This window comes from Manacus vitellinus, unplaced genomic scaffold (assembly GCF_001715985.3).
Source record: "Manacus vitellinus isolate BGI_N305 unplaced genomic scaffold, ASM171598v3 scaffold_23_pilon, whole genome shotgun sequence".
NCBI classification, from domain to species: Eukaryota; Metazoa; Chordata; class Aves; order Passeriformes; family Pipridae; genus Manacus; species Manacus vitellinus.
In genome coordinates this window covers 6090554-6102957 of record NW_021939718.1, presented here as the reverse complement: position 1 = coordinate 6102957, position 12404 = coordinate 6090554, and the positions used below count along the sequence as shown (strand labels likewise).

General features: G+C 42.1%; 1 protein-coding gene across 1 annotated transcript in view; it reads right to left on the bottom strand.

Moving 5' to 3' along the window:
- Nucleotides 1-11593, bottom strand: part of APC (APC regulator of WNT signaling pathway) — a 74775-nt gene extending 63182 nt beyond the window's left edge. The window contains exon 1 of the mRNA XM_018072831.2: nt 11522-11593. The gene's annotated coding sequence lies outside the window, so the exon portion shown is untranslated. The remainder of the gene's footprint in view (nt 1-11521) is intronic.
- Between the last annotated feature and the right edge of the window lie 811 nt (nt 11594-12404).

The following is a 12404-nucleotide window of genomic DNA, read 5'->3' as shown; positions in this document are numbered from 1 at the left end:
TGTAACTTAACTAAAACATGGCTAATAATGTTTGTAGCTCTTAACAGCTAATAATATCAATTTCTTATTCATCAACCATTCAAGAGAATAAAAGGAAGCCTAGGACACAAGTTACCCTTCCAATGTCATTGCAGTGATTTCCTAAGTAAATGGCCTGTAACTCAGGAGAAAAAAAAAATAAAAAACTTAAGAGGCAACACTCCCTTTCATCATTACTGCAGTATTTTGGAAAAGATGAAACAATTAAAAGCTCTTATTTAGCATTTTCTCTGTAGCCTCTCACTAAGCCTTTGACCCTGTTGCCTGTGTAAGTCCCTACCCAATCAACTTTGCTCTTCCAGATGAAACTCAATCGACTTATCCAGCCTGCTAAAAAGCAGGTAAAAATAGTCAAAAAGGCTCTAGATCCTCAATACAAAGTTTGAAAATTGTGTTTAGTCTTTCTAAATTTAAACTCACTGAAATGGAAAGAAGAATGTATACCACTGAATGCAGGAACAATAACAAAAGCTATACTGCATTTGATATGACTAGTTTATTTCCTGTCCAAGAAGCAAGTCTTCATGCCCTAAGCACCTGGCACCATCAAAGAAAGGAGAAGGAAGATGCCTGCCACTCATGGACTTGTGATTTCCAAGAATGAAAAAAAAAATAAATCCGTAACAAATTTATTTTTCAAAATTCAGTCATGCTTTAGTGGAGACCTCATTTTTAGAGAGATAAAGGCAATCTGAAACAATTACTCTTTTAGTTGAATTCTGGGATTTTACCATAAGGTTGTTTCACCTAAAAGTGGAAGCCTGTCAGGAAGAGTTGTAAAAAAACCAAACCAAACACCAAAAAATCCATAAGGGCAGACTGCTTCTCTTACATTTCATGTATTTTTTACTTAATAAGCAAGAGTTTCCATTATTATTAAGAAAACTAATAGCTGTAGTTCTCATTTCAGAACACACTGCCTGGACAATTCTGTACAAGCCCAAGGAAACGTAGACAGATGTCATTTCTGAATGCATGGAAACTTTTCTGCGTTAGTTGTCACAAAGTAGTACTGTATTGTAATATTGATAGAATGTGTTGGTTTTTTACTGAAGGAAATCACACATTTATTCATTTACATTTCATTTACAGAATCAAACCCATTCTGTTTCTAGATGGAGTATCTTCTTCTCCCATTATTGTAATTCATATTAGTATGAAAGGACAGGTAATGTAAAAAAAATATCCATTTTTTCCATTTGCCATCCACATTCAGGAATTCTCACTACCTGATTTGAGATTTAAAACAATTTGCCACATTAACAGGATGTATACACACGAAGAAAATGGAGAAGGTAGATTAAGGGAGGAGCTACAGTAGAAAGACAGCAATTGCATAGCTCTGGTATTTTATATGCAAAGTAAGCTTATGTGTATTTAAGCTAAATGAGTAAGGATCCTGAAGGGGAGATTTGGTTTGGCTTTTCTGTCTCCTGACCTAAGTGTCTAAGCTTCCTTTATTCTCATAACATGAAAGTAGGGCATCATCACTAACAGACAGCATCCTGCCTCAGACTAGGAGTCACTTCCTGATTTATTCAAATGTCAAACTTTGTGGGTTTTTAGATAAAAAAAGAAATGAGTTAGCTGATTACCACAAGCTGGGTATTTTTTGCTAAACTAATGCCCAAATGAGAAATAAGTGACACTGTCACAGTTACAATGGAGATGAGCAGAAAAACTGTACACGGGTAAGGAGTAGATCAAAGACATCAAGATGACACAGGGCAGTGCTGAAAGTCAAACTGCTGTCAGTGAAGCTCCCCCAAAAACTACACTGTGACAGGCATTTTTAAATGTTTTGTTATTGACTTTGGCACAAGAAGTACCATCAAAACTTGCTCCCATGAATTCACAAAAGGTTGCACAAGGTAAGAGGACTACATGGATTTGATGAACTGAGAGATGAAGCAGTAGAAACAAGGCGGAATTAAACAGTGCAGCAACACCGGGTCACTCACATAGGAATCTTGTCACCTGAAGCAGTCAAGCCTCTCAGCCTAAAGGCTACCTGGGCACTGTCAGTACTGGCACAAGGAAAGCAAACATGATCCCCAGTTATCAAATCATTTTACAAGGACATGGGTAAGAAAAGTGAATTTAAGTGGGTGCAGAGAAAGACTAAAAGTGATCAGGGATGAGAGTCTCTCATCACGCCAAGTGATCAGGGATGACAGATTTGACAGGCAAACCTTGGCTGCCTCGGCACAACAAAGGCTGGAATGACACAGCTAAACTTTGTCATTAGGGAGGGGAAAACACTGAGGAGAGAGAAAAATATTTATGTTAAAACACAATACCAGCACAGACCAAATGGGTATAAATTGGTCATTTATCAACCTAGGCTGGTAGCATCTATTAGAAGTTGTAGTTCAGCAACATTCTTGCCAAGCACATGACACAGGAAGGAACTTGACAGACTTGAATGGTTCAAGAAATCCAATCGTGTATTCCTAAACCCCAATACAGATGAACGCTGTACTTATTTTCCTACCTCCAAGATATTTGGGGTTTTTTTTCCTGAAATAATGAAATGCCAAAGTATTTCACAAAAGACACCATTATTTAATTTTAAAATGGGGGAAACCGACCAGCTTAGGCTTTCTAATGCTGAACACTGCAACACCTCTCAGGCATGTGATTTGCAGAGTGAAATCAAAGGCTCCATTACATATAAGCTGTTCCATATATATTGAGATAAAGCCCACAAAATTAAAATCTGCTTCTCTTCTGAAAATAGATTTTTACCAATTGCCTCAACCTAAACACATCAAATCACAGTTCAGGTCCCAAAACAATCCTTGGATTTATGCTCCAAATTATCTTAGTACCAAAAAAAAAACCTACTTGCACAAATTTTTTAAACACAGAATGGTCAGCATCAATAGAAATCAAATGTATCACTGCACCCCCCACTTGTACTTTTTCAGTGGTCAAATCACTTGACTTGGAGAAAGAGTTAAACTCTGGACCCTCTTGGCCAGATAAGGTTCCCAGTCAGGTATCACCTTGTTCAGAGCCAGTAACCAGCCCAAGGGAAAGCAAGGAACAGTTTAGCCGTGGCCCATTAGTCTGAAGCTGTACCACATTCAACACATTCAACATCACTGGGGTCAGAGTCAGCTGAATAAAGAATAAATGACTCTTCTTCCCACTGAACAAAACCATGATGGCTGGGGAGAATGGAAGAGAAGGGAAGAGCTCTGGCCTGCAGGATCCATTTTACATTTTACGTGGCCCAAGGGAAAATGCATCGCACCCAGGCCACAAAACCCACCCTTGTGAAATTCACTGTTATAGAATCCTGGAGTCATAGAACCAGCTGGGTTGGAAGGGACCTCTGAGATCATCAAGTCCAACCCTTGATCCACTACCACTGCGGTTACTAGACCATGGCACTAAGTGCCACATCCAGTCTCATCTTAAAAATCTCCAGGGACGGAGAATCCACCACTTCCCTGGGCAGCCCATTCCAATGTCTGATCACCCTCTCTGTAAAGAAATTCTTTCTAATATCTAACCTAAACCTCCCCTGGCACAACTTGAGACCATGCCCTCTTGTCTTACTGATAGCTGCCTGGGAGAAGAGACCAACCCCCACCTGGCTACAACCTCTTTTCAGAGAGTTGTAGAGAGTGATGAGGTCTCTCCTGAGCCTCCTCTTCTCCAGGCTGAACAGCCCCAGCTCCCTCAGCCTCTCCTCATAGGACTTGTGCTCGAGTTCCTTCAGCGTCGTTGCTCTTTTCTGGACTTGCTCCAGCACTTCAATATCCTTCCTGAACTGAGGGGCCCAGAACTGGACACAGCACTCCAGGTGTGGCCTCTCCAGTGCTGAGTACAGGAGAAGAATCACTTCCTTGGACCTGTTGGCCACACTGTTCCTGATCCAGGCCAGGATGCCATTGGCGTTCTTGGCCACCTGGGCACACTGCTGGCTCATGTTCAGCTTCCTGTCAATCCAAACTCCCAGCTCCCTCTCTGTCTGGCTGCTCTCCAGCCACTCTGTGCCCCAGCCTGTAGCACTGCATGGGGTTGTTGTGGCCAAAGTGCAGGACTCGGCACTTGACCTTGTTGAACCTCATCCTGTTGGAATCAGCCCAACTCTCCAGCTTGTCCAGGTCCCTCTGCAGAGCCCTCCTGCCTTCCAGCTGATTGACACTGCCCCCCGACTTGGTGTCATCTGCAAATCTGCTGATGGTGGACTCAATCCCCTCATCCAGATCATCAATAAAGATATTCAAACAGGACTGGGCCCAACACTGATCCCTGGGGGACACCACTAGTGACCAGCTGCCAACTGGATGCAGCACCATTCACCACCACTCTCTGGGCTCAGCCCTTCAGCCAGTTCCTAACCCAGCACAGAGTGCCCCTGTCCAAGCCATGGGCTGCAGCTTTTTCAGGAGAATGCTGTGGGAGACGGTGTCAAAGGCTTTGCTGAAGTCCAGGTAGACACATCCACAGCCTTCCCCTCATCCAGCAGGCGGGTCACCTGATCATAAAAGGAGATCAGGTTGGTCAGAGAGGACCTGCCCTTCCTAAACTCGTGCTGGCTGGGTCTGATCCCTTGTCCATCCTGTAGGTGCTGTGTGATTGCACTTAGGATGATCTGCTCCATAACCTTGCCAGGCACTGAGGTCAGGCTGACAGGCCTGTAGTTTCCTGGGTCCTCCTTCCGGCCCTTTTTGTGGATTGGCGCGACATTTGCCAACTTCTAATCATCTGGGACCTCCCCAGTGAGCCAGGACTGTTGATAGATGATGGAGAGAGGCTTGGCAAGCTCTTCCTTCAGCTCCCTCATCACCCTAGGATGGATCCCATCTGGTCCCATAGACTTGTGGGGATCCAAGCAGCTCAGTAGGTCATTAACAGTTTCCTTCTGGATTACAGGGGGGCTGTTCAGATTTTTCTCTCTTTCTACAAGCTCCAGAAGCCAGCTGTCCTCAGGACAACCTGTCTTACTGTTGAAAACTGAGACAAAGAAGGTGTTAAATACCTCAGCCTTTTCCTCATCTTTGATAACTATATTCCCACCCATACCCAGTAACGAATGGAGGTTTTCCTTGCCCCTCCTTATGCTTCATTCAAGATCCCTTTTGCACTCTAACTGTATCGCTTCTTCACAAAGTGGTCATCATTCAAAGGGAGGAATGGAGATAAACCATTTCTCTAGATTTACTCCAAAAAATAAGCCTCTTAGAATACAGAAACTTCAAAATTCACTTCCCTCATTGTAACAGACCTAAAATCTTGCTGTCCTACTTCCCTGAGCCATATTTCTTATCATTAAGAAGCTTCTTCTCCACCTCCTATCAAAGTAAGGTGAAATTATGACAAGAAATTTCACGCTTTATTGAATCAGCACTTTGCATGAATATCTATATCAAAAAAGAATTTCAAGCTAGATATAACTCTTTTATGCACTAAAATAAAAATTAATGAAAAGCATAAATTTATGCAAACATACTGTTAAGATTTAGATATGGTTTTTTTCTACATTAAGAAAACTGCAGCAGTAAGCACTGCCCAGACAGGAATTTACATGCAATCCTTTTGGCCTTAAATCCCAAGATAGGAAAAAACTCCAAGATTTTCTGAAAATTTACAATTTTTTATTGATCAGAGGCTTTTGCTTTGAAATCAGTAAACATACATACTCAATATGCCCTATAGAGGTTCTACTTAAGAACCTTGACAATTCATGATATATTAAACCTCCTTACAAAAATTTCATACTTCCATTACTATTTTTTCATCCATAAAATCTGTGATCGTTATCATTGCATTTTACTGTCACCAGTAAGTACATATGCTCCTGCTCTAACTTGAGATTTTTCATGTTGTCTTCTTAATATAACAAATTGAAATAATTGTGTGCATATTTTGAATTTCTTTTTAATCTTTCTATTTACATTTTGTGATCATTGTATCTAAATCTAAAGATTGATTTTATCTAAAGTTAATGAATATCTAGGCTATAATTTAGCAAGGTTGGAAAGGATCTTCAACTCTGATTTTTTCTACACCCACAAATTCTACACAGCTCTTCAGTGGTGAGCCCAGAATCTTGTCCTTGTTAATTCTTTACCATTCTGTCAATTTTTGCCATTCATTCCCATCTGACTAATGGGGAATTACTTCTTCAAGGACATATCACATTGAATTCAAGGAGAAAATACGCTGTCAGAAGATTTTTTTTCCCATTAGTTTAAATACATATAAACCCAGATTTTTTTTAAGCACTTGATCAAGGGTCTGTGACTTGGAAGTGGTTATGGCTAACAGTGGGATGCCTGGGAGGGCTGCACTGCTGCCTGCCCGCAGCTGTCTGCCCCACCCATCTCCGCAAGGTTGCCACCCAGGGAAGAGGGGGAGGGCTCAGCTACTCGAGTGACAGCTGCTAAACCACTGCAGATTAGTGCCTGACTGCCAAGGTAATCTGAAATAGGTGTCAATTTAAACTCACTGTGCCGGACCATTAACCACAATGGATCAGCAACTGTTACACAGCTATTTCCAAAAGAGGGGGAAGGCTGAGAGATAGGGGCAAAAAATCTAACACAGCTGTTCCAAGGTGAGCCAGCTCCACTGAATAACTTAAGGCTTGAGTCGACCATTTTCATACAGTTACCTTTACACTCGTGAGAATGAAGTGGGGGGGTTTCTTGCTGTTATTTTGAACATATCAAACCATGCCAATTTGCATTAATTCATTTTCTCTGTTGACTGAATCCTGTACTGGATTTCCCATTATTTCATTTGAAGCTTGCCTTCAGGTTAAATGCTTTTCTATGTAAATATCCTTCTGCTTGTCCTTTTTCAATTCTAGCAAAATATCAGCACACCAAGTGCTGTGTTTAAGAACTTATAAAAATGAGTATCACTGGGTCAGGGATTGCCTTATCCATATCAGTTTGGGCGTGCTTTCAAGGTTTGCCAATCTAAAAATGTTTACTCTTCACAGGCATTGTTTAATTCTCTGCTTTCCTACGCACTGAAAAATTCTCCACTGGACTCAAATAGTAAAAGAATCAAAAATTCCAGACAGAGTAGAAAAACTGTTTCTGCTTGCTCCAGTATCACACTGAACAACGGTGTTATTTCCACCATAAGTCACCATAAAGTGATAATTCTATCCTTTATTAAAATGGCCTTTGTTGCTAGCACATTTAACTCTCCTCTCCCCACCCGAATTTAAGAACAATCCGCAAAACTCCTAGCCAGAAGCAGCTAAAAGGGAGGCCATTTTGTTTGGTTTTTCTCCATCTGGGCTATGTAGGCACACAAATATACCAAGCAGCCTGAAAAGTGCTGAATTGTTTTGAGTGTGATTACAGAGAACTAAGAAAATACAGAATAAGAATTGCCCATGAGTGTAACAGCAGATCAGTTCCCATTCCCATTCATTCTGCACTATCACACTCAGGTCATCAGAGAGATGGAGGAAGGAGTATAAGACAACCATTACAGAAAACTGTTCTTCATCAGCTTATTTTAAGACACGAGGGCTCTGATATGAGAAAATTAATTGCTAATTATATAACACTACTCATTTTAATACATTTGAAAAAGCTGACATGGGAAAAAATTGGCAACAAATTATACCAAATTACAATCTCTAGATTAGGTGCAGCACTGTGAATTCCTGGGGTTTTCAACAATGTAAAAAAAAAAAAAAAGCAAGGGCCAGATGAAGAGCCATTACTATTATCTCCTATCCTAATGTAATGTGTGAAAGGGATAGCCCCTTTAACAGGAAACCACACAATTTTCTGTAAACCTCAGCTGCATCAAGAGGATTTTCTTCTTAGTTTTTCTATTCACTTCCACATGAAGGTCATCTTTGTGGACAGCAGACTAAAACACTGAAGTGTTACTATACCTGATCTTCCTAAATTCTTTCAAATGGGAATTGGGAAGAGAGGGGTTTTTTTTTGTTTTGTTCTGTTTTTTCATAAACTAATTTATAACTTGGCAAGAGCTTTCAAGCCATCATTATATTCTGGGATACTTCCATAAGTTCAGTACTTGGCCTGTACTCATCAACCATGAACAGAAGTATCATCTATTTATCCTAAGTGATCCATGTTCCCCACATTCCTTAAAAGACCCGGAGGAGAAGGAATGAGAAGATCATGGTTTGAGCTCTTGTATGCCTCATTACAGGTCAAGTATGATAGAGGTCAAGTGTGCATTTGTGTGAGAAATAGAAATAATCCCACATTTAGAAGTTTACTAAAGAATGTTAACAATAAGAAAAAACATACCCATTAATACAAAAAGAGTAAAAATCAGGAAGTCATATATTTCAGGCTATGAACTGTCAAGTTCAGCTTTTATTACACTGTCAGGAAAATTCCTACTTTTTCCTTTATAATTCTGGGCTGGGATGTTCCTTAGCTGGTTAGTCATGCTGTATTCAGAATACAACTGTGAAAATTTGAAACATGATTTGCATTTAAATACTATATTGAACACAAACCACTCCAGACATCATTTAAATCAGAACTTATATTGGATCGGGGATGATTCACAAGCCTGAACACTCATCCTTCAAGATGACCATCTCTGTTATTCATGGCTAATTGTGTATGCCCTCACTGCACATGACTTGCTCCTGTTTACTTTCATATTTCTCATAATCTTTTAAGGACTCAATTCTAGAAAGTTTAAGCTATTAAAAAGTCTGACACAGGTCTTTATATTCCTACTTTAACTGAAAACACAAATTAAACTCAAAACCATTTACATGAAATAAGTCAGCTTTAATTAAAAAAGTAAAAAATACTATTTTATAATAATGAAGAATTTCTCTATCTTGGGTGACCTATCAGGGTCATCTTCAGGGTTTCCTTCAGCACTTTTAGGGGTCAGAAGACCATTTGTCCTGCATGAAATGTACCAGCATCTGATGACGTGGGACCTACATGAATTTCGGAAAACCATTAGTGTAGACCTGGTCTTCACTGATAATAACTTACAGCGTATCATCAGCAGTATAACCTGTTTTAAACAGGATTTCACTACACTGATGACAAAAGAATTAATCATAGATCATCAACAGAAACATTTTTCCAATTAAATTGAGATGCATACTGAAATCTAACATAAGAATTTAGAGACCAAAGGAACCAATTTTAGCCATATGCATTTCCAACTTATGCCGTATTATTCCATGCTGACAGAAAAGCAGTATACTATGATAATATCTACCAGAACATTCACCATAACCAAGTATTTTGTATAAGAGATGATGTTTAAGAAAGACTGCACTCATAAATAATTTAAAGCTTTATATTTTGAAGCGATCTTTTATTTAAGTTACCATTTTAAGAGTGTGACTACTGTTTCCTGCAGAAACTGCTCCACTGGTTACACAGAACAATGTTAAGACTCCTTTTTCAGACTTCAAAAGATACAGGAAGAAGCATCACCATAACAATCATCATAATCACTACTGTGCTTTTGTCACCCTCTTTCCCTTTAGAAAAAAAAATGGTGAAAGCACCTCTGCATCTAGTGGTTGTTCGACATTTAAGCAACTGTACAAACATTCAAAACGTTCAAGGAGAAATATCTAGTATCACCAATTTACCTTTTGAAACCAGTTATTCCAAATGATAAGTTCTTGAATGATGTTTTTAAAATTTAGTATCATCCAAAGCCTCTCTTACTGATAAACAGGAGATCTATGATTCTAAAAATAATGGTATATATAGAAAATGTTTTGAGGGGATGTTTAAATCAGGACTTTAAACTCAATCTTGTCTTCATCAAGCCTTTTTTTTTTGTGCATCACTGTATTTAACAGAACAGAGAGGGCGAAAAGAGTGTTTTACCAGTTACTTCGAGACTCCTTAAAACATAGAAGAGTGTGCTTCCAGGAAATGGCTCTCAGTACATATGCTTACACGTATTTTCCAAGAACTGTAATTTTGACAAAATATTCATAAATCCATTATCTGTATCAGATAACAGAAAAAAAAACAGCTAAACAGTAAGAAGAAAGTAGAAAAAACATTAAGAAGCAATTTCAATAGAACAAACAGCAAAGGGTGGAAGAAGTATTTAAAAACAGAAATAGATCTATATGATGCTATTCACCGAAATTTACTGAAAAACCTTCTCTGAAAACCAAGAAGCTGTATGTTTCTTGCTACGCCTTTAAAAGGCATTTTTCAGGGTATGATTCTCCAAATCAAGTCAAAACCGGGCCCCACTGGTCCCCTGAAGAAAATCCTATCAAAAGAAAAATGCCCCTTACAGCCAACGAACAAGGTCCTCCATGTGAGTCAACAGGAAGAATTTCATATCTTTGACCTAAACAATGAACAGGATGAGATAATCTGGCAGCATATGCGTTCCTCCAAAAATCGCCACACATTTTTTTTTTTTCTAAACGCAAGGAGCGTTCTGCCGGCAATGACCTAATTACTAGAATAAAAGCTGCGTATCTGACAAAGGGGAAGAAAGGACCCATAGCTTCATACATAATTTATCAAGATTTCCCACAGCATTCAGGTCGAGCCGCGGACCCCGACGCCCCTTTGTCATGTTAAACAAACCCGCGAGAAGTCAGCGGATCCCCGGGCGCTGCCGCTTGGCGCGCCGCACGCCACCCGCGCGGCCCCCGCGCTGCGGCATCGAACAAAGCCGGGCCTGGTGCCACCGCCGGGCAGCGCTCCCGGGGGCATCTCCGCCTCCTGACTCCGTCGCCGAGCCCTGCTTCTCCTCCTTCTTCCTCTCCCGCTCCCCGCCGGCCCATGCGGGGCTTTGTGCCTGCGGCCGCTTGCGCCGCCTCGGGTCCGCCCGCCCGGCTCCCGGCTGCGGCGCTCCGACCGCGCCGCAGCCTTTCTTCGCACCCGTTTTTTTGTTGTTTTGTTTTTTTTCAACACGCAGAAGCCGCGTTACCCCCGCGCCCGACGCGCCGCTACTCACCCCATGGGCCACGGCGCGGCCCCTCCATTCCGCGCACCGCCGCGCCGGCCCGCCCCGCCGCGCCCCGTCTGCGCCAGCGCCGCATGCGCACGGCGCGGCCCGCCGGTCACGTGCGGCCGCAGACCGCACCCAAGCCAATTGGCGGCAAGCGCCCGCCCCGCCCCGCCAACCGGCCCAGCCCGACCCAGCCCGGCCCGGCCAGCCTGACCCAACCGGCCCGGCCCGCCTGACCCAACCCGGCCCAGCCTGACCCAGCCCGGCCCGGCGCAGCTCTGACCCAGCCGGCCGGCCGCCTTGACCCAGCCCGGCCCAGCCTTTGACCCAGCCCGCCGGCGCAGCCTGACCCAGCCCGGCCCGGCCCGCCTGACCCAACCCGGCCCGGCCCAGCCTGACCCAGCCCGGCCCGGCCCAGCCTTGGACCCAACTCGGCCCGGCCCAGCCTGACCCAACCCGGCCCGGCCCCCCGGTTCCGCATCCGAGCGCCGAGACACCAAACCCGCCCTGCGGGAAACCGGCTGGGGCGCCCGCACCGCCTGTCACTCACCCGGCCTGTCATTGATCCGCCCTCCGCAAAGGCTCAAGGACTAAACGCCGTGTCTCGCTGACACCTCCTGCGCTCACAAAAAGGGAAAACGCTTCTGTGTAAAAACGAAAATTCTGTGTGTGCTCGACTTCAAGCCACTGCAGTTCACCTAATTTTTCACTGCTTGTTAAAAAGTCAACAGTAAGGATACGCTTACTGTTGCGTTTTTAATTAGCAGTGTCTCAATTGCCTTTCAAAGGCAACTCAAACTTATCTGTAGTTCAGTAAAAAACCCCTGTTTTCCTGTGCTTTTCAGGTATAAAACTGATCATGCTACTGGTAATTTAATAACAGATCAAACGTGTACATTTAAGCTATACCACATTAGAACAATAACTACCAGATGGAAAAAAATCCGAAAGACAAATGAACAAAATCAATTCATGACACTGTTTTATAATCTCCTCCCAGAACTGATCACTCTCCAAGGGGAAGGGTGTAACAAAGTATTCATGAAGATGACTTAAAACCCCAAAGAAGCACATTACTGAAATACAGGAGACAGCAGAAATTAACCCATATTTCAGCTGTTACAGTTTGAAGTCTGTATTATCATTACAAAAAAAAAAGTTATCTATATAACAGATACTGTGGGGAAGTTTTTAAAAAAATCCAGCTCCAGTGTAAAAGTCAGCTTTGTAGAAACAGCACAATATTAAATATTTCTAATCCCAGAGAATAATTCAAGAATAAATCTATGAGCAGCACAGCCCATGTCAACAGAACAGTCCATGACAGAATATCTGAAAAGGTGCAATGGTTCCTCATCCAGAACAAAGGAATGCCCTTCCCTGCAGCATGGCAAAAATTATGGAGTTTGTCCTGATACAAGTAGACTAAGGAT